Source organism: Chelonoidis abingdonii, chromosome 3 (genome assembly GCF_003597395.2).
Source record: "Chelonoidis abingdonii isolate Lonesome George chromosome 3, CheloAbing_2.0, whole genome shotgun sequence".
NCBI classification, from domain to species: domain Eukaryota; kingdom Metazoa; phylum Chordata; order Testudines; family Testudinidae; genus Chelonoidis; species Chelonoidis abingdonii.
The window spans coordinates 8562690-8582657 of NC_133771.1; the positions used below are offsets into that span (position 1 = coordinate 8562690).

Below are 19968 nucleotides of genomic sequence, written 5' to 3' on the forward strand. Positions count from 1 at the left end.
GGGTCGGGTGGCGCCCCCTGGATGCCATCCTATGGCGCCGCAGTAAAAGTACCGCGGCCGACCCGGCCACCCTTCCAGTTCCTTCTTTGCCGGCTACTCCGACAGTGGGGAGTAAGGTGGGTGTGATATGGGATCATGAGCAACACATCTTGAAGAACAACATTACCAAAAGGTGAGTAACCTTTGTTTTCTTTTCGGAGTGATCGATTGCTTCATATCCATTCCAGGTAGCTGATTCCCAAGCCTACCTAGGCGGAGGGGTCGGCGTGAGACGTGGCAGCCTGGCCAGTACGCCACTCCAAATGGCGCGTCAGCTCGAGACTGTGTTACCAACGCATAGTTGTGAGGCGATATGGACCGGATGATCCAGTCACAGCACGGCAAATCTCTTAGGATGGCCGTGCGCCAGGTAAGGCTCGCGGAGGAATGCTGCCCTGGTGGAATGCGCTGTAAGGCGTCGAGGGAAACATGAGCTAGCGCGTAGCACGTGCGATACAGCGTGACCCAAGAGGAAATCCTGTCTGGGAGGGAGACGGGTGACTTCATCCGCTCCCGCAACGGCCACAAAGAGGCTGCGGAGACTTCGGAAGGGCCGTGGTCCTTTCCACATAGAAAGCGTACGCTGGCGCATATCCAAGGTGTAAGAGCTGTCTGTTCCCCCGAGAGCGAGAGGCTTCAGGCAAGAAAACGGGAAAGATGTCTGGCTAGTTATCGGAAGGCAGTACACCACCTAGGGGAATGCCGGATGATTGGCCAGTTACCGTTCTTATGGAAGACAGTGTACGGTAAGGTCCACAGTGAGGCTCTGATCTCCGAGACCCTGCGTGCGAGGTGATCGCCAGCCAAGACACGTTCTTCACGAAGGTAGTAGAAAAGCAAAATGTCGGCAAGGCTCATATTATGCTGGAACATAAGTCTGGTTAGGATCAAGCTTCAGTCCAGGAGTGTGTCGGTGACTGGCGGTGGGGTATAATACGCTCCAGCCTTCATGAAGCGATGAGACTACCTGGGTGAGAAAACACGATATCCCTCTCCCGGATGAAGTGGATATCGCTGCCAGGTGCATCTTTTATGGAGGAAAGTCGCCAGACCCTCTGCCTTTAATGCTATATAGTCTATGGATTGCGGATTGATGCGTGTAAGAGAGAAGCAGTCGTGCGATGCCACAGTGCCGTGAAGCGGTCATTATCTGTATCTTGCGGGAAGCTTCCTGCTACTAAGGAGGATGCGCTGCCACCGAATTGACAGCGCGAAGCTGCATTTTCTCGCCATGCTCTATTGGAGATCGCATTAGTATCATCCCTTATCTCTCTCTTCCTGTTGCTGAGTGTTGCTAGGGTAAAAGTTTCTCCGACGGCTGTGCACGCAGCGCGCACACACCTACCTGGAATGGATATGAGCAACACATCTCGAAGAACAACAGTTACAAAGGTGAGTAACCTTGTTTTGTGTGCTTTTATTTGTACAACAAAAAATTAATTAATAAGGTTTTTTTATATAGCACTTTTATCCAAAGCGCTTTACAGTAGTCAGCTAATGCACAAACAACATTTGGAAAGATAATGAAGTGGTTTGCCAAGATCCTCAGCAATTTTCAAGTGGTCCATGGAAAAAAAAAATTTGCGGACCACTGATTTAGGAGTTGAGATGTTACTGTGGCCAAGTAATGAGAATACCTGTCTCTTACATAGTGCTTTTTGTCAGTGGATCTCAAAGAACTTTATTAAGGAGGGAAACTATGGCACAGAGAGGTGAAGAGACTTGGTCACGGTCACCCAGCAGGTGAGCAGGGAATACAGCTCAGGTTTTCTGAGTCCCTGTCTGCTATTCTCTCTATTAGGCCACATGGTGGCTATGCAGTTTGTAAGCGTGTGCCCCTCCCGTAGTTCCTCCCCCATGCTTTGTTATTTTGGAATGGGACTAATGGTCAAGCTTTGAAGTGTTTCGTGTGTGTAGTTGCTAATAGGGCTGGTGAGAGAAATCTCAGACATGATCTGTGTCCCAAACATTTAAGAGTTTTATTACATATTGTTTACAATAATTTAAGCATGTGAGAGAGGACAAGTGTGTCTCTTTCCTCCACCCCTTCCCCATCATCCCCTGCAGCATATAGTTCTCTACCATCACCATTTTCTCCTCATCCTCTCCTTTCTGTCCCACTAACCGTCAGCACTTTAGAAGCCACATGTGTGCAAAACAGTTGATAGAATCTATGAACTAATAAGAAAAGCTGAGTAGAGGCTGTATCTTGGGAACCTCTTGCTCAAATGACCACATGTTTGTAGATGCAGATGCATTGTCCAGGCGTCCACAGGCACCAGGAGTTGCTGTGATACCCACGGATGGAGTGAGAGCTATTTGCAGTGTGAGTCGCCGAGAGCCGGAGGCCCATGAGAGCCTTCATGGATTGTGTGTGCTGAACTCTGGCCTACCCCCGGATGTGTGCCTTCTGTTCAGTAAAATTTGCTTTGGACCAATCCCTTGCCCATGCTCAATGCGGCTGACTGGGAGGAAGCCAGCTGCAAGATATGACATTCGTGATACACTACTTGCCAAAGGGAGGGGCAAGGCCAGCTGCGGTTGTCCCTACCCCAGAGGCAAACTACTATTGAGAGATGGACAAACTAAAACTGATTCAGGAGTGCTACACCGCACGACCACAGACTCTTGCAAAAGCAACGGATCAACTAGTGCTGCCAGAGTACAGAGCCCTGGCCATGAGGGCCTGCATATGACTTCGGACATTTAGGGATGGAGAGGACCTGGAACTTTCGCGGTAGATTGTATTGGCCCGGTGGCTGAAAGTTCGCAGGATGTGAGACTGCGCGCGATGTGTTCAGGAAAACTTTGCCACGAGGGCTGCATATCTGAAGAACATCACAGCAACAACCTCTGGAGTTTTTGCATTGATTTCTTGTCTTTAGAAGTGACAGAGGAATATTGGGAACATTCTAGTGTGACCGACATTATTCGCATATGCGCAGGATATCCCCGAGTGACAGATGGTCACCATGCGCTTGAGTACTGTGGGAAAAATATTTCTCAGTTTATGGTTCCAGCCCGGATACACTCGGATCAGGGACGAGACTTTGAAAGTCACCTTCTTAGGAGGTGCTGGATAGCAGTATTAAAAGTTGAGGAACGCCTATCACCTGCAAGGTGCCTCAGCGAGAGGTTCAACCGAACCCTATTAGATTGTTACGGACTTTTGGCCAGAGCAGAAGGCAACCTGGAGCCAACATGCCATTTTGGTGCCTACCTACACACCACAAAGACGATGCTATGGGGTCACCTATTCTCTTGATGTTTGGGCGAGACCAAGACTACCCATAATCTGTGCTTTGGTAGTTCAGGGATGGCGATAGCTAGAACCATCAGCATATAGTTTCCGACTACGAGAAAGCTGCGAGATGCTTATCCTTAGCTACATCTGCAGCTCAGAAGACGCGACCGCAACAAACGATATGATGTAGGTGCGTCTGCGAGAGCGCCAGCCAGGGGACAGAGTCCTGTTGCAAAATTTGGGTTGTGGCAAACACGAGTAGCTGACAGATGGAAGGTAATACCTTACTTGGTGATGGAAGAAGCTAGGAGACCTGCTGGTCTACAAGATCAAACTGAAGAAGGTCCAGGGCAGCCAAACCGTGCATAGAACCTTTGTCCCTGTGGGGAATGTGTAGACAGCCCTATGAGTGGGCCGCACTGGGCAGAACAAAGGTGCTGTACCAAAGCTGCCCTCCAATGTGGACATCGGCTTCTGCAGCTAACTTACCCTATCAGCACTCTGACAGTGAGTCTGAGGAGAAGACAACACATGGGTGTATCCTGGATGAAGACAGATTCCCGTCTCAATCAGCTGAATCAAAGAGCACCTCCTCTTCCGCCCTAACCCTATGCAGCGAGTATTTAGGCCCTTCCTGACCTCCTGGCCACTGGTGGAACCCCGTGTGTGACATACAACGGTTATTGGGCATGCGACATACAGATGGAGGATGTCCTAGCCTTTGACCTCCATGTTGAATAGAAATGCAGGGACCTATGCTAGTATCCGCGAGGAACTCACAGAAACTCCCATCCGTCATCCAGAGGTGTCCCCCTACCACAGCAACAGAGACTCTCCATGGTGAGACAGGGTATAAGACCAGTGAAACGGTTAACTTATGATGCACTGGGGTGGACTACTGAGGAGCCAATACTTTAGCGCAGGTTTGTGAAGCTAAGTGGGATTATGAGCCTTTTTGGGAGTAGTGAATTGGGTATAGTAGGGATGTTGATTGTCGGGTGACAATTTTGGATGAGGGGGGAGTAAGCAGAGTCAGGATGAGTGCTCCTGACATTGGTTGGTGAATTGTAGAGATTGTGAAAGAGTTTTGAGTTTTTGATTGGCATCCCCCCCCGCTTAAATCCACGCGCTGTGGGGTTATGCTATTGTACGCCTGGATCCCATTTCTTTGTTATCGGGCAGGAGGAAAAAAGTTTGTCACCCTAATTGTGTGAATGGGGAGCTGTGGGACGGTTTCGAAACAGTGACTCAACCTCATTGGGTCGTACTTGCAACATGGGACATGGGTTCCAAAACCCATGAATGAGAGAGGTTGGGACTGGTGGTGTACCTAATGGTATGGCCCCTTTTGAGGCCTGGAACACCAGTTGCACATCTCCTCTCCAATGTTAGAGTAGAGCTAATTTTTGTTCTATTAGAGTCCATCTAGAGACTGCTGAGCTGAATTCATGTTGGGCCAATGGTGCACAGCACACGGGCTCCCTATCAAGAGCTGAAATCACTGAAAGGCTGAATGAGATCACGGAGGTGCTGTGTTCTGTGGGGGAGCCTTAAGACCTATCGTTAGCGGCTGGCGAGCGGAGCAGTTTTGCAGCGTGTTGGAGCGCCATGAACAGTGAGCGGAGTGAAGGGTTTGCGGGACAGCTGGAGGAGCGGCACAGCTGTGTGTGGAGCTGTTGTGTGGTGAGTCTGCAGCGATCCATGGAGAGGCGGAGCAGTGGCCCTGGCTACGTAAGGTGCCCCTAAACACATGCATTGACGAAGTGGTATTCACCCACGAAGCTGCTGCTCCGAAATGTCTTGTTAGTCTATAAGGTGCCACAGGACTCTCTGCTGCTTTAACACCTGTGGACTGTGTGGATAAACTCTGCAGATAAACTCTTTCTGGGGTGCACTGACCAGGACTTTTGGGTTGTTGGACTTTGGGGTGATGGACTTAAGACCCTAAGGGGAAGGACATTGCCAAATGTACCTGGGAGGTGGGTTTTTTTTTTGTTTATGATTTGTGTTATAATCCTGTTTGTGGTGTTTCTCCAGTGGGATGCTGCATTGTTTCCTTCCTTTATTAAAAGATCTTTGCTACACTCAGACTCTGTGCTTGTGAGAGGGGAAGTTTGCCTCCTAGAGGCGGCCGGGTTGTGTATGTAAGGGTCCAGGGTGGGGTTTGAGCCTGTAGCTTGTGTTGTTGAACGACCCGTGGTACTGAACTGGCCTTGTTGCTGCCATTCAGGGGGCGACGGTTCATACCCTTGGTCCCTGGGCAGCAATTTAGACCATCATGAATATCAGGGTTGGAAGGGATCTCAGGAGGTGATCTAGTTCAACCCCCTCCTCAAAGCAGGACCAATCCCCAGACAGATTTTTGCCCCAGATTCCTAAATGGCCCCCTCAAGGATTGAACTCACAACCCTGAGTTTAGCAGGCCAATGCTCCAACCACTGAGCTATCCCTTGCCCCTGGGATCTGATGGATTTTAGAGCACTTTGAAAAATCTACCTTTAGACAGCAAAGTATTTTCAGTTTTAACTGTAGCAGAGCTGGTGCTCCACTATAACATTGTATGAAATTAATCATCAGCACCTGCTTTGCTGTAACCAGATTTTCAGCACAGAACAATCCTGAAAGCACAGGAGGCTCTGAGAGGTGTGAAGTAGCCCACTCATCTCAAGATGATTTTCTCAACTGAACGAGAACACCCCATGGAGAAGAATACAGCCTGAAACATAGCTGTGAGACATGTGAACTGCTCAAATTCATCTCAGTGGGTGTTCTTAACTCCTCTTACCAGCCCCAACAGTGTGTTCTTTGTGCACTCTCCCAGCATGCCTGTTCTTAGCTCCTCACCCAGAAGAGCAGGTCTTCCGTAGATCCTGGATCACATGGGGAGCAGGGATCCTGGATCACATGGGGATCACATGTGCCAGGGAGCCTGGCACATGCACAGGATGAAGGGGCAGGGAGAGGGGCTCAGACATCCTTAGGGAGACAGGGCCACCCAGATCACATGCAGCGGGGCAGGGAGAGGGGCTCAGACACCCCCTGTGAGACAGTGCCCTCCCAGATCTGGCACAGTCACGAGAGAAGAGAATGTGAGATGCACAGATGTCCCCTGCGCGCAATCTCTCCGTTTTGCCCTGCCTCCCATCTCCAGGTCAACGCTCCAGAGTCCGATCCCTCCATTCACTCTAATCCCTATCACCTCCCTCTGATCTGAGTTGTCCTCTGCCCTCCCGTACCATCTATCCCATCTTTCTTCTTGCTGCCGCTCTTCTCTCCTCTTCTCTTCCCCCTACTTCCCCTCCCTTCCCAGGAAGAAATCCTCATTTTATTTTATTTTATTTTATTTTTAGAAAAAAGTTTGAATGCCTTCTGAATTTTCTGCTGTACTAACATTTCATTTCCCTAAAATAAAAGAAAAATAATCTTTGACAGAGGCAGATTGTAGCAACTTGTCAAGGTTTCATTTCCAATTTACAGTGCCTGGGTGTTGCTCAGGTTCAATGGCTATAGCTCGTCCCATGAGCTATTCAGGTCCTAAGAGACATGGCTGGCTAGCACCTCTCTTGAGCACTCTGTCTGTACGTGCACAGTTTAATCTGTTTGGCTTGTGAGCATTAGGCACATAACTATCTAGACAGCCAGACTCTTTTTTTTGAATACTGTTTTCAACTGTGCTTGTTGTTGTTATGAGGTCTAGATAATAGTTAGTCCTGCCATGGATGCAGGGGACTGGACTAGATGACCTTTTGAGGTCCCTTCCAGTCGTATGATTCTATGATTCTCCCAAAGGGTGAATGGGTGCCTTGCTCTAGCTGGGGATAAATTGGGGCACGATCAGAGCCATGGTTTGATCCCTAGGTCTATGCAAAAAAGAGTTAGTAGAATCTGTCAACCTTAATAATTTCTGTTTCTCAAGAACCTTTTAGGACCACTAACCTTACCTGCACCCTATGAATAGAGCCCTGCGTGGATACAAAACTTGTATTGGCATCTGATCCACAATCTGCAAAAATGGTCCAGATATCCACATCCGTGGATGTAGATATCTGCGGATATGAAGCAGGAATTGCAGGATTCTACCCATGAGGCACATCAAATTTCAAAGCAATATTACTAAGCATGTGAAGTTTAGATCACTTAGAAGAGTCGACCTTTTAACAGAAAGAAATTCTCAGCCTTAACTGTAGCAGAGCTAGTGCTTCACAGTAATGCACAGGCGGGAATGCAATAAGCATCAATTTTCTTTTCTTTTGTCTAGCTCAAAATATAGTACTTAATAATTGTTTGGGCCTGATTTTCTGAAGGACCTTAACTTGACTCCTTTTGCGTGTGCACTTTTAAAAAATTAATCCATGTACACACAATTGATATATTTTTACAGATGGGTTTTCATTTATCAATTCTACCTCTTAAGCACACAGATATTGGGATCAGTTATCACATGCTTGCAACAGATCCTGTTGCTTGAACATTTGTGCATACACAAAAAGAAGAGACTTTTGCAGATTGGGTCCATTACATCTATAGCAATACATCTTTGGATATAAAATACTTATCATAAAAGCCAGAGATAGTCTTTTAGCCAACAGAGCAAGGAGCATAGCGCAACATTTTAGGAAAGCATTTGTCTGCTAAGTTATACACTTAGAGGACTTTTCCTTGCTTTCCTTTCAGAAAGCATAACAAGGCATAGAATTGTTAATCTCTGCTATGAAATATTAATTTATGCACATGAAAAGTATGTTGTCAATTTCAAAAAATTCAAACTACTTAAAAAATATCAGTTTCCAATGGAGCATCCTTTAAATAGTGTGATCTTTTAAAAAAAATTCCATTAGCAATTTTTTATATGAGATCTTTTTACTCTCTGATGATATTTCTGAGGGTCTTTTCAGCAAGGGGAAAACTGACTGACTATATGCAAAGTGCTGTCAAGTGCACAAAGTAAAGAAAGTGAAATTAAGAGAGAAAAAATATATATTTTTTAACTTGTTCCAGTTATAGTGATCTTAGATGTTACTGTGATGGGTTGGGTCACAGAAACCCACTGGGGAACTGCCACCTGATGTGCTGGGACTACCTCTGGCAGCTTGGGACTTCAGTGCCTTGCCTTGTTTGAGCCAGGCATGCTTGTCTGCTGCAAACACAGATCCAAGTCTGAACCAGGTCCCCCAAAAGCTGCAGGCTTAACTGAAAATAGCTTAAGAAATGCTCCTATCTCCAACACCCAGATACCCAGTTCCCAATGGGATTCAAACCCCAAATAAATCCATTTTACAGGATAAGCTCATAAATTGTTTGCCCTCTGTAACACTGATAGAGAGATATGCACAGCTGTTTGCTCCCCCAGGAATTAATTGCTTGCTCTGGGTTAATTAAGAAGTAAAAAGTGATTTTATTAAATTTAAACAGTTCCAAGTAATAACAGACAACACAGTAAATTACCAAGCAAAATAAAACAAAAACACACAAGTCTAAGGTCTGGTCTATACTGTGTGTGGCGGGGGGGATTGATCTAAGTTACACAACTTCAGCTACATGAATAATGTAGCTGAAGTCAACATACTTAGATTGACTTACCATGGTGTCTTCACTGTGGTGAGTCGACTGCTGCCTCTCCCCTGTCGACTCTGCCTGCGCCTCTCGCCGAGCTGGAGTACAGGAGTCAATGGGAGAGTGCTCGGGGGTCAATTTATCACATCTAGACTAGACACGATACATTGATCCCTGCTGGATCGATTGCTGCCCGCCAATCTGGCCGGTAGTGAAGCTTAATACAGTAAGAAATTAAATGCATGTAAATCTGATGCTCAGAGATGTTCCAATAAGCTTCTATTACAGACTAGACTTCCTCCTAGTCTGGGTCCAGCAATCACTCACATACCTGTAGTTACTGTCCTTTGTTCAGTTTCTTTCAGGCATCCTTTGGGGTGGAGAGGCTATCCCTTGAGCCAGCTGAAGACAAAATGGAGGGGTTTCCCAGGGCCTTATATAGTCTCTCTTGTGAATGGAAACCCCTTCTCTCCCCCTGTGTAGAATCACAGCTACAAGATGGAATTTTGGAGTCACATGTCCATTCATGACTCAGTTTTCCACAGGCTGACGCCATTGTCCACATGCGAGTTCCCAGGAAAGCTCAGATGTGGATTAGTGTCTCTCAAAGTCCATTGTCAGCTTAAATATTTCTTGATTGGGCACTTACTGAGAATAGTCTTTTCTCAAGAAGCTGACCAAATGCTTCACTGAGACTACTTAAAATCAAACAAGCACATAGCCAATATTCATAGCTTTGAATACGCAAATGAAATATACATACAAATAGGATGAATGTATTTGGTAGATCATAACTTTTGCAGAGATATGTTACATGGCATATCTAGCATAAAACATATTCCACTTATGTCATATTTACACTAATAAGCATATTTCTATAAAACATTATGGGGTGCAATGTCACAGTTACTTGTAATCATAGGATGTACAAAATTTCCAGATAGAAATGTATTTTAAAGTTGTTGGAGGGGCTGTTTGAAAAAGCATTGGGAAGTTCTACCATTGCCTCTTCAAATCTTGGCCTGATCATGTTTTAAATGCCGATAGTTAAACATTTGTTGCTTGCATAAGCTACGTTGCCTGGCTTGTTGATATATAACGGACTTAATTTTTTAGCACTATCAATTTCTTCATTGCAAACATAAAGCTTATCTTCTGTAAAAGAAAAGGCAAGAGATCTGGGAGATATTTTCAGGAAACTGATTCCTTCATATTGTTTTAGTTCCTTTATAATTTTATTTTTTCCCACTAGAGAGTTTTGGGGTTCTAAAAAAAGATTTGATATAGTATTTAATTATTACTTTATATTTTATAGCTTCATTTTCAAGTTATTACTGTTTGTTACTGTGGTTGCACCTGTAGGATCTGATCAGATCTTTGTGCTTGGCGCTGTACACACACATTAATAAAAATAGTTCCTCTCCAAAAGATCTTAAAACCTATACATACAATGAGATGAGAACGGTTGGATAAGACATAAATGGTGTGCAAGGAGAATAACATAAACAATGAAACAATCCCAATTAGTTAAATAAGTAGAAGTGTCAGCACACTAATTGACTTACCCCTAGCAAGAGACATAAAAGGCAATAAGAAGAGAGTCTTTAAATATTTAGGAGCAGGAGAAAGACAAAGGAAAGTATAGGTCCCCTACTTAATGGGGAGGGAGAGACATCAAGATGGCTGAGGTGTTTAATGCCTGTTTGGCTTCAGTCTTCACTAGAAGGGGTGATGGTGACAAGATACTCAACACAATTAATATTAAATACAAGTAGGAAGGTACACAAGCCACAATAAGGAAAGAACAAATTAAAGAGTATTTAGATAAGTTAGCTGTATTCAATTCAGCAAGGCCTGATGAAATTCATCCTGGGATACTTAAGACAGTAGCTGAAGCAATCTTGAATGCATTAGCAATTACCTTTGTGAACTCTTGGAGGACAGGTGAGGTCCCAGATGACTGGAGAAGGGCAAATGTATCTTCTCAGCTCTATGAGCTAAGATGTGAAAAAATCATCTAAGTTATATCTTTAAAAAGGGGAACAAAGAGGATCCAGGAAATTATAGACCAGTCAGCCTAACTTTGAGGCCTGGAAAAATACTGGAACAAATTATTAAACAATCAGTTTGTAAGCACCCGAAGAAGGATAGGATTATAAAGAGCAGCCAGGATGATTTGTCAAGAACAAATCGTGCTAATCCAAATTAATTTCCTTCTTTGCCAGGGTTACTGGCCTAGTGAATAGGGGGGAAATAATAGATGTGATAGATTTTGATTTTAGTAACGCTTTTGACAGTCCTACATGACATTCTCATAAGTAAACTAGGGAAATGTGGTCTAGATGAAATTACTATAAAGTGAGTTCACAACTGGTTGAAAGACCATACTCAGAGTAGTTATCAATAGTTCTCTGTCAAACTGGGATGGCGTATCTAGTGGGATTCTTCAGAGATCAGTCCTGGGCCTAGTACTATTCAATATTTTCATCAGTGACTTGGTAATGAAGTGGAGAGTATGCTTAGTAAATTTGCAGGTGATACCAACCTGGGAGAAGTTGTTAGCACTTGGGAAGACAAGATCAGAATTCAAACCCACCTTGACAAATTGAATAACTGATGTGAAATCAGCAAAGTTTAAATTCAATAACAATGGGAAGGAAAAATCAAATGCACAACTACAAAACAGAGAATAACTGGCTAGATCTGTAATACTGCTGAAAAGGATCTGAGGGTTATAGTGAGTCATAAATTGAACTTGATTCATGTGATGCAGTTGTAAAAAAGGCTAATATCATTCTGGGGTGTATGAACAGAAGTGTTGTATGTAAGACACGGGGAGTAACTGTTCCACTCTGTGCAGCACTGGTGAGGCTTCAGCTGGAGTATTGTGTCCAATTTTGGGTGCCACACTTTAGGAAAGATGTGGACAAAGTGGAGAGAATCCAAAGGAGAGCCGCAAAGATTATAGAGATTTAAAGAAAACCAGACCTAAGAGGAAAGGTTAAAGAAACTTGGAATGTTTAGTCTTGAGAAAAGAAGCCTAAGAAGGGACCTTATAAAATAATCAAATGTTAAGGGCTATTATAAAGAGGATGAAGATCAATTGTTCTCTGTGTCCACTGAAGGCAGAAGTTGTAGTAACTGGATTAATCTGCAGCAAGGGAGATTTAAGTTAGATATTAGCAGAAGCTTTTTAATGATAAAGAAAGTTAAGTTTTGAAATAAGCTTCCAAGGGAGATTGTGGAATCCCCATCGTTGGAGATTTTTAAGAAAAGGCTGGACAAACACCTGTTAGGGAAGGTCTAGGTTTACTTGGTCCTGCCTCAGCACAGGATGCTAGACTTGATGACCTCTTGAGGTCTCTCCAGTCCTACATTTCTATGATTCTGTGATCTGTATTGCTTTAGAGCTTCACAAATTTAAAAATAAAAAATTCTGGTACAAAGTTCTAGAAAGTTGTACATGAAGCTACCTTGTAAAACTTCCACCTCAGTCCTTCACATCCATCTCATTAGCCCATCAACCTACCCTCTCCCAAAAGGTCTCTGAGAAGAGGTGAGCTCTGCAACATGGCTGAAAGATTAAAGAAATCTGGGTTTTGGCAAACTAGGGGAATGTCTACACTGCAGCTGGGAATGAGTCTCCCAGTGCAGGTAGACAGACTTGCACTAGAGGGGCTCAAGGTAGCATGCTAAAATAGCAATATGGATGTTCTGACTTGGGCAGAAGCTCTGTCTCTCAAGCCCACCCACCTTCCTCACCAGGCTTCAAAGCCCAAGCTGGAATGTCCACATTGTTATCTTCAGTGTGCCAGCTTGAGCTTGGCTTATGTGAGTCTGTTTACCCGGGCTGTGAGGTTCACTCCCAGCTGCAGTGTAGACATAACTTTGGAACCTGCTTTGTTCTTTAGAGTGAATGGCCTGAAAGGCTAATATCCTGTCAGCAAATCCTTCCTTTTTGAAAGAAAAGGTCTCCTGTTGAAATGCCACCACTAATCATAGCTTTGGAAATATTGCATAAGGAGTGAGGTTTCTCAAGTAACTAGGTCACCAAATATTTAGGACTTGACACTCGTGCTCATAAAAAGAGAAAGTTGCGTCCATTGAGCTAGTGGGCAGTTTATCGTTTATACATTTAGGAAAGCATATTTGCTGCATAAATTTACTGTGTTCATTAAGGTAAATACCTACTTAAAAAAAAGCAGTTCACTTTTTGCTTTGGCAGATAGGTTATAAATGAGAGAGAAGACTATTCCTGTGATTTTTCTCAAGTAAACAAATTCCTATTGTTTATCGCTCCTAATGAGACTTTGTTAAATTTTACAAAGGATTGCAATATATGGATACATTTTCCATTCAAATGAACATTGAATACTCAGTAGTTTCTCTTATTAATCCTATAACAGGAACTTAAAGTTTTAAGTTAAAAAGTTACTCTCCCCCACATCTTGAAATGTGTGCAGTTTGCTAAACCTCATTGTCCTGCAGTAGACAATTGGGAACAGATTTAATTTTAATTTTTAGCTGATTCTTAAAAATGGGTGTATTGGTAAGAGCCACTAGCTTTCACAGTGAAATTTTAGAAAGTTAACATGTGAGTGAGTGACTTGGGCACACAGGTCTTATTTTAAATCTATATGCTCCCGTTCTTGAAATCTTCCCATGATTCTCAGTAGCACAATAGGAAAGCCCAAGAAGTATTTGGCACTTACTGAAAATGTACAAACACCCTCCTTCAAAAGAATCTTGATTTACTGCAGGTTGTTCATGTGTCGCATGCAGACATTTTTAGAGAACAGATTTCTTATCACTGAACAGTGAATGGCTTCCAGTACTCCACGACCGCTGAGTAGAAATGTTTATAACCATTGTAAAAGGTAGGAAACCATGAAATCTATAAGGCGATTTGGCAGATGAAGTTGCTGATGCCAGGATTTGGTTACTGATCCACAGTTTCCTGTTTTTAAATATATTAATTGATCTGCAAAAGCCATCTTTTGGAAACAAGAACTCAGACAGACTGGCACAAGCTGGAGCTCCGCCAAGGCTGCTTGGGAAGGTTGCCATGCTGAGAGTGAAAGAGAGCGAGAGCTGAGGAAAGAAAAATAAGGCAAGACTTGGCACAGCTCAGTCAAATCAGCTTCTTTTGTCTGCTTTCTCGGCTTGAGCTTCAAGAAAGAAAACCATCCTGGGGTACAGAAAAACTCAGAAGTTTTTGGTTTTCAAACTCAGAAGGCTTTTTAAGTCCGTTGGGCTATTTGAAAGTGATGGTACATTAAATGATGTTCAGTCACCAGTGTTAAGGGAAATAAAAGACTTTTTTAATGATGCCTTCACAATGTCTGTCCATACATATGGGAAATATAGTATCTGATTTTTGTATGTAGGATTAAATTATAAGGGAGACAGGAGTAATTTGGAAGATTATAAAACGAATTTCTAAATAAAAAGGATAATTTTTAATTTTTTGCAAAAAAGTTGTCTTGAACATAAATCTGTTTTAAAACCAAATCTGACCTTCGGAATTCATTCAGAATGGAAATTTCAGCCTTTCATATATGCTACAGACATTAACTTTTAAAGGAGCCTTCTTTAAGATTTCATCTGACCCAGCAGTGAAGTAAGAGTAGAGACAAAGTTGTTTTATCTTAGTGTAAAAGAAAATGTGCTCTTAAAGCAACAGCATTCATTTCTGCTGCGTCCTGCTGTCCTAACTACATCTCCCAGCAATTAGTGACAACACTGAAGACCAGCAGGGCAAGCTGAAGACACCCAGACTACTCCTGAAGGGCAAGCAAGAAATGTGAGCATGGTCATTTTGTTGTTGCTCTAAAACATTTTAGTGTATATTAATAAAGGATGCGCGAGATTAGTGAATTCTCTGCACCAGGAAGAAATTATAAGAGATGGAGAAGAATTCACTTCTGTCAATTGAGGAATGGTTTGAGAATAATAATTGAATTTGAACTGGATAAGCATACTTCGGTTTGTAGTTAAAATACCTATGTTTGATAACTTGTGAAAAAAATTCAGTCCTTTTCTTATGATCGGATTAAACAATTCATTGATGACTGGAGCCGGGAACCCTTATGATTTCAATAAATTTAAAGACTTGAAAATCATTTGTTTGTTCTCTCAAAAAGTACCTGGATTTTCAGTGAGACAGACACCTTTTTATAAATTTATAGCAACAAATACTGATATATTGCGTATTAGGCCTGGACATGGTTGGATTATACTGCTTCTACTCTGACAATCAGCATTGTTTCAGAGAGTAACTGTAAACCATAAATTTTTATGGATCATCTTCTTTTATAGTAAGTATTTTGATGTCTTTAAAGAAAGATTGTTCAATCTTTAAGATTCACATATTCTGTCATTCTATAAGAGTAATTTCTCCTTTTCTTTGTATATGTTGGGGGGAAGTAAAAATCCAAAAGCCACATTCATGCGAGCACTAAACATTCATAGAGTTTGAAAGATTGTTAACAGAGTCTGTGCTTTTTGTTTTAAAGGTATACTCGGGCTTATGAATTTAAGATGCTGAAAATTAGATTTTGTATATATAGAAGAACTTAGATTATTGACTAGTACATTAAAAATGGTTTCATAGCAAGATGTGTCAGGGATTTGTTACATAAATTGATCTTATTTAAGATAAACAACAATTAGATGCTGGTATAATTAAAATAAATTATATGGCCCCCTTTTACTTTGTATATTAATGTTCTTCTAAATAAGTATTTCCATCCCTTGGTTTCTTGGGATTATAAAAATAACAACATTGCCATTACAGATTATTAAAACATGTTGTACTCAACAGATATTTATTAAAATGGGTGTGTGGCCGTAGATGACAAACTGATATTCATTAGAAAGAAACTGTTTGCCTGAGTTCTGTTTTGCTTGTGGTGTAGTAAGCCAGTACATTGTTCATTCCTGTGCAAACAGTGACATGTGATGTGATTATGGAAACAAAGCTGTCTTAGCAGGTAAGTTTATAATTGGAGGAACACCTTAAGTTTAACTGTCATACATCATATATTGCCCTACCTTTCTCCTTGTATTTCTTAGAAATAGTATGCAGTCTCAAATACTATCCTGTTTCCTCATTTATTGTATTTTAAAATGTAAACATTTTGGTACATACCCTGTACAAGATTTTTTTTTTTTTTAAAGACCCTTTCTATCAGTTTTTTTCAGAGGAAGCTCTGAGTGTTAGAAGAATAACCCTTGTTCAACTTCTAAATGCTTATCCATTTGTGAAATCGTATACCTCAGGCCTTACAGCATGATCATTCTGTGGACTTGTCACAATCTATTAAAATATTTTTGCAAAGATTAACATTTATTAATAGGCGGTTATACTTTTTAAAGTGTTTGCTCTAGTTTTGGAAAACATTATTTATCTTTATGATCTTTAGTAAATACATTTATGTTCCCAAAGCAAGATATGCACCATCATAGCTTTCTTATGGTCTGCCTAATTTTTATTTAAAAAATAGATGGGGAATTTTGTCTCATGTGAAAACCTTCTCTCTCAAGACTTTATATAAGTTCTTGTAAGAATGAAACACAAACAACCTGCCCTCCCCCAGTCCATAATTTGATCAACCTAACTTACAAGCAATACAAAGAAAGGAAATGGTTGTTCTTGTAAAACTGATGGTTTTGCATGAAAATTAAAATTGTGGTAGGAGTTTGACATGCTTCATCACTTTTAGATTTTATTTTAATTCTACACTGTAATTTAGAGCCTTCTGTATAATTTCACTGTAGTAGTAGATATCTAAAACCTTTTTAATAACTTGATTTTAAATGAATAGCTTGTATTTAATTTGACTCTCTCAATATATATTGTATCTTGAACTGCATAATTCCTCAAAGTAAAACTCTTAAGGGATGGAGGTGGGAATTAGGGTTTAAGTAGGATTTGATTCCTGTTATTAAATTACGAGCAGAGACACTCATAATATTCCATACCACATGGTCACCTGTTATACTATAAAGGGCGTGAATCTGATCTCATTTATATATACTAGTGTAAGCCAAGAGTAACTCCTTTGAAGTCAATGAAACTGCCCTAGAGTAAAAGTGGTATGAGAGCAGAATTTGGGCCATAAAGGCCTGATTCTGATTTTTTTAAATTTACATATGCATGTACCATTTTCACACTGATAAGAACATAAGAGTGGCCATATTGGGTCAGACCAAAGTCCATATAGCCCAGTTTTCTGTCTTCCGACAGTGGCCAACTCCAGGTGCCCAGAGGAATGAACAGAACAGGTAATCATCAAGTGATCCGTCCCGTGTCACCCATTCCCAGCTTCTGGAAAACAGGGGCTAGGGACATCATACCTTCCCATCCTGGCTAATAGCCATTGATGGACCTATCCTCCATGAACTTATCTAGTTCTTTTTTGAACCCTATTATGGTCTTGGCCTTCACAATATTCTCTGGTAAAGAGGTCCACAGACTGACTGTGCATTTTGTGAAGAAACACTTCCTTTTGATTATTTTAAACTTGCTGCCTATTAATTTCATTTGATGTCCCCTAGTTTAGGGGTGGGCAAACTACGGCCCGGGGCCGCATTCGGCCCTTCGAGCTCCCGCTGGGGAGCGGGGTCTGGGACTTGACCCGCTCTGTGCATGCCATGGCTCCGTGCAGCTCCCGAAAGCAGCAGCATGTCCTCCCTCCAACTCCTACATGTAGGGGCAGCCAGGGGGCTTGCATGCTGCCCCTGTGCCAAGCACCGCCTCTGCAACTCCTATTGGCTGGGAACCAAGGCCAATGGGAATTTCAGGGATGGCACCTGCGAATGGGGCAGTGTGCAGAGCCGCCTGGCTGCGCCTCCATTTAGGAGCCGGATAGGGGACATGCTGCTGCTTTCAGGAGCTGCTTGAGATAAGCACTGTCTGGAGCCTGCACCCCTGACCCCCTCCTATGCCCCAACCCCTTCTCCCAACCCTGATCCCCCTCTCGCCATCCAAATCGCTCAGTCCCAGCCCAGAGCACTCTCCTGCACCCTCAACTCCTCATACCCAGCCCCACCCCAGAGCCCGTTCCCCTCAGCCGGAGCCCTCTCCCCCCGTATCCTCCTGCCCCAGCCTGGAGCCCCCACCTGCACCCTGAACTCCTAATTTCTGGCCCCATCCCAGAGTCCATACCCCCAGATGGAGCCCTCATCCCCTCCCAACCCCCAATTTCTTGAGCATTCATGGCCTGCCATACAGTTTCCATACCCAGATGTGGCCCTCAGGCTACAAAGTTTGCCCACCCCATCCTAGTTCTTGTGTTATGAGAAGGAGTAAATAACACTTCTTCTTCCAGTGCTTGTTCATGTCAATTCCAATCAGGTGTGTGTGTGTGTGTGTGTGTGTGTGTGTGTGCACGGCAGGCGAAGGTTTTTCCCCTAGCAGCATCCGTCAGGTCGGTCTGGGTGCCCTCTGGAGTGGCGCCTTCATGGCACTCAATATAGGGCCCTGCTGAGCCACCACCTGCTCAGTTCCTTCTTACCACCAGTGATGGTTAGCTGACACTTCTCCTTGCTCTTGTCTTGACAAGCGCATTTGGCAGTCTGTATATAGTTACTCATTAGTTCATTAGTCTTTTCATAGTTGTAGTGTTGTTTAGATAGTTAGTAGGTACTTAGGGGTCGTTCTTAAGTTTCCTTTGGGGAGATTTCCCCCTCGAGTGCTCTCCTGACGCCAGGGCATGCCGCAAGTGGGAAGTCTGCGATCCTTATACTTCATGTGTGAAGTGTTTGGGGGAGAGCCATCAAAAGGATAACTGTAGGATCTGCAGGGGGTTTCGCTCTGGAACATTAAAAGATGGGGTCAGTGCCTGAAGATCCTACTAATGGAAGCTGCACTTCGCCCCCAGTCCGACCTGTGCCAAGTACCTCCTCCTCCGTATGAAGTGCCCTGGCACCATCGGCATAGTGATCGGTGTCGAGTAAAGACTTGACCAAGGACTCGCGGCACTGTTTTGACTCCACTCGTGGCTCACATGCCGCAGGCAGGCACTGGTCTCAGTCGCTGGTGCTGCAGAAGAAGAGGCTGTAGAGGGGTCATTCTCCCCCGGCTAGGTCCAAGGAGCCAGCTGTTGTGAAACCTGAGTTGAGTCCGGACCATCCTTTTTCTCTGAGGCCAAGTTGAGAGCTGCACCTCCTGTTGACCCCGGAGGTGTTTGAGGCAGCCCAGGATGTGCTCCATCTCCCGGCACCGTTCTCCCTGCCTAGATGGGATAGGTTGCCGGCACCAGTTGGTCCCCTGGCATTGGCAAGGGGAAAGTCTGCAATGTGCCCCGGCAGTCTCCGTCCCCGGTGTGCCACTCTCCGGCACCAGAAGAGATCCAGTAGCCACATTGGTCCCTGAGCCCTTGGACTGTCGGTGCCTTGATGTACCGCTCCTCCGTGGTCCTCCTTTTCAGAGACCTCGGAGTTGGACTCCTCTTGGTCTCATAGGAGCAGTAGACGGTGCAGGTAAACATGACATCGGCACCCTTACCCAGCATTGGGGATTGGTCCTGCTTTGAGCAGGGGGTTGGACTAGGTGACCTCCTGAAGTCCCTTCCAACCCTAATATTCTATGATTCTGTGACTGTGGCCTGCACAATGGCAGCCCCTGGCACAGTGACCTTTTTGGACATGTTGGGCTTTTTGCCAAAGCCAAGGGTGGAGCCAAGGGTCTCATTCCAGAGCGACGTTGTGGCCTTGGTCACATTGGTATCCCCTCTGGTACCATCGGCATCGGCAGAACTGGGGATAGCTCCATCACTCCCTGATACCGCCATCCCAATGCCTGTGGCACCTGCGCTGTCTACACTGGTCCCAGTTGCATGGCACCAGCTCCGGGAACCCCAGGTACCGCAGGACTCCTTGGGCGAGGAGGGAAGGGAGCATCCACTCCTTAAGGGGATCTCTTCCTCTTCTTCTCCAGATGAGGCGCTGGCAGGGACTTCTGTAGCCCCAGCCCTGGAGGACAACAGGGTTCTTCTTCGAGTGATTGCTCATATCCATTCCAGGTAGGTGTGTGCACGCCGCGTGCACAGCCGTCGGAGAAACTTTTACCCTAGCAACACTCAGCGGGTCGGCTGGGCGCCCCCTGGAGTGGCGCCACCATGGCGCCG

General features: G+C 43.9%; 1 protein-coding gene across 6 annotated transcripts in view; it reads left to right on the plus strand.

Annotated features, from left to right (window-relative positions):
* Positions 1-19968, plus strand: part of MSRA (methionine sulfoxide reductase A) — a 512726-nt gene that overhangs the window by 30813 nt on the left and 461945 nt on the right. Inside the window, exon 1 of one of the 6 annotated variants that reach the window (XM_075063598.1) lies at positions 14289-14639. The exons of 4 other annotated variants lie outside the window; for them this stretch is intronic. The gene's annotated coding sequence lies outside the window, so the exon portion shown is untranslated. Of the gene's footprint in view, positions 1-14288; positions 14640-15130; positions 15154-19968 lie in introns of those variants that run through there. One more of the 6 variants, XM_075063597.1, reaches the window with a different exon arrangement.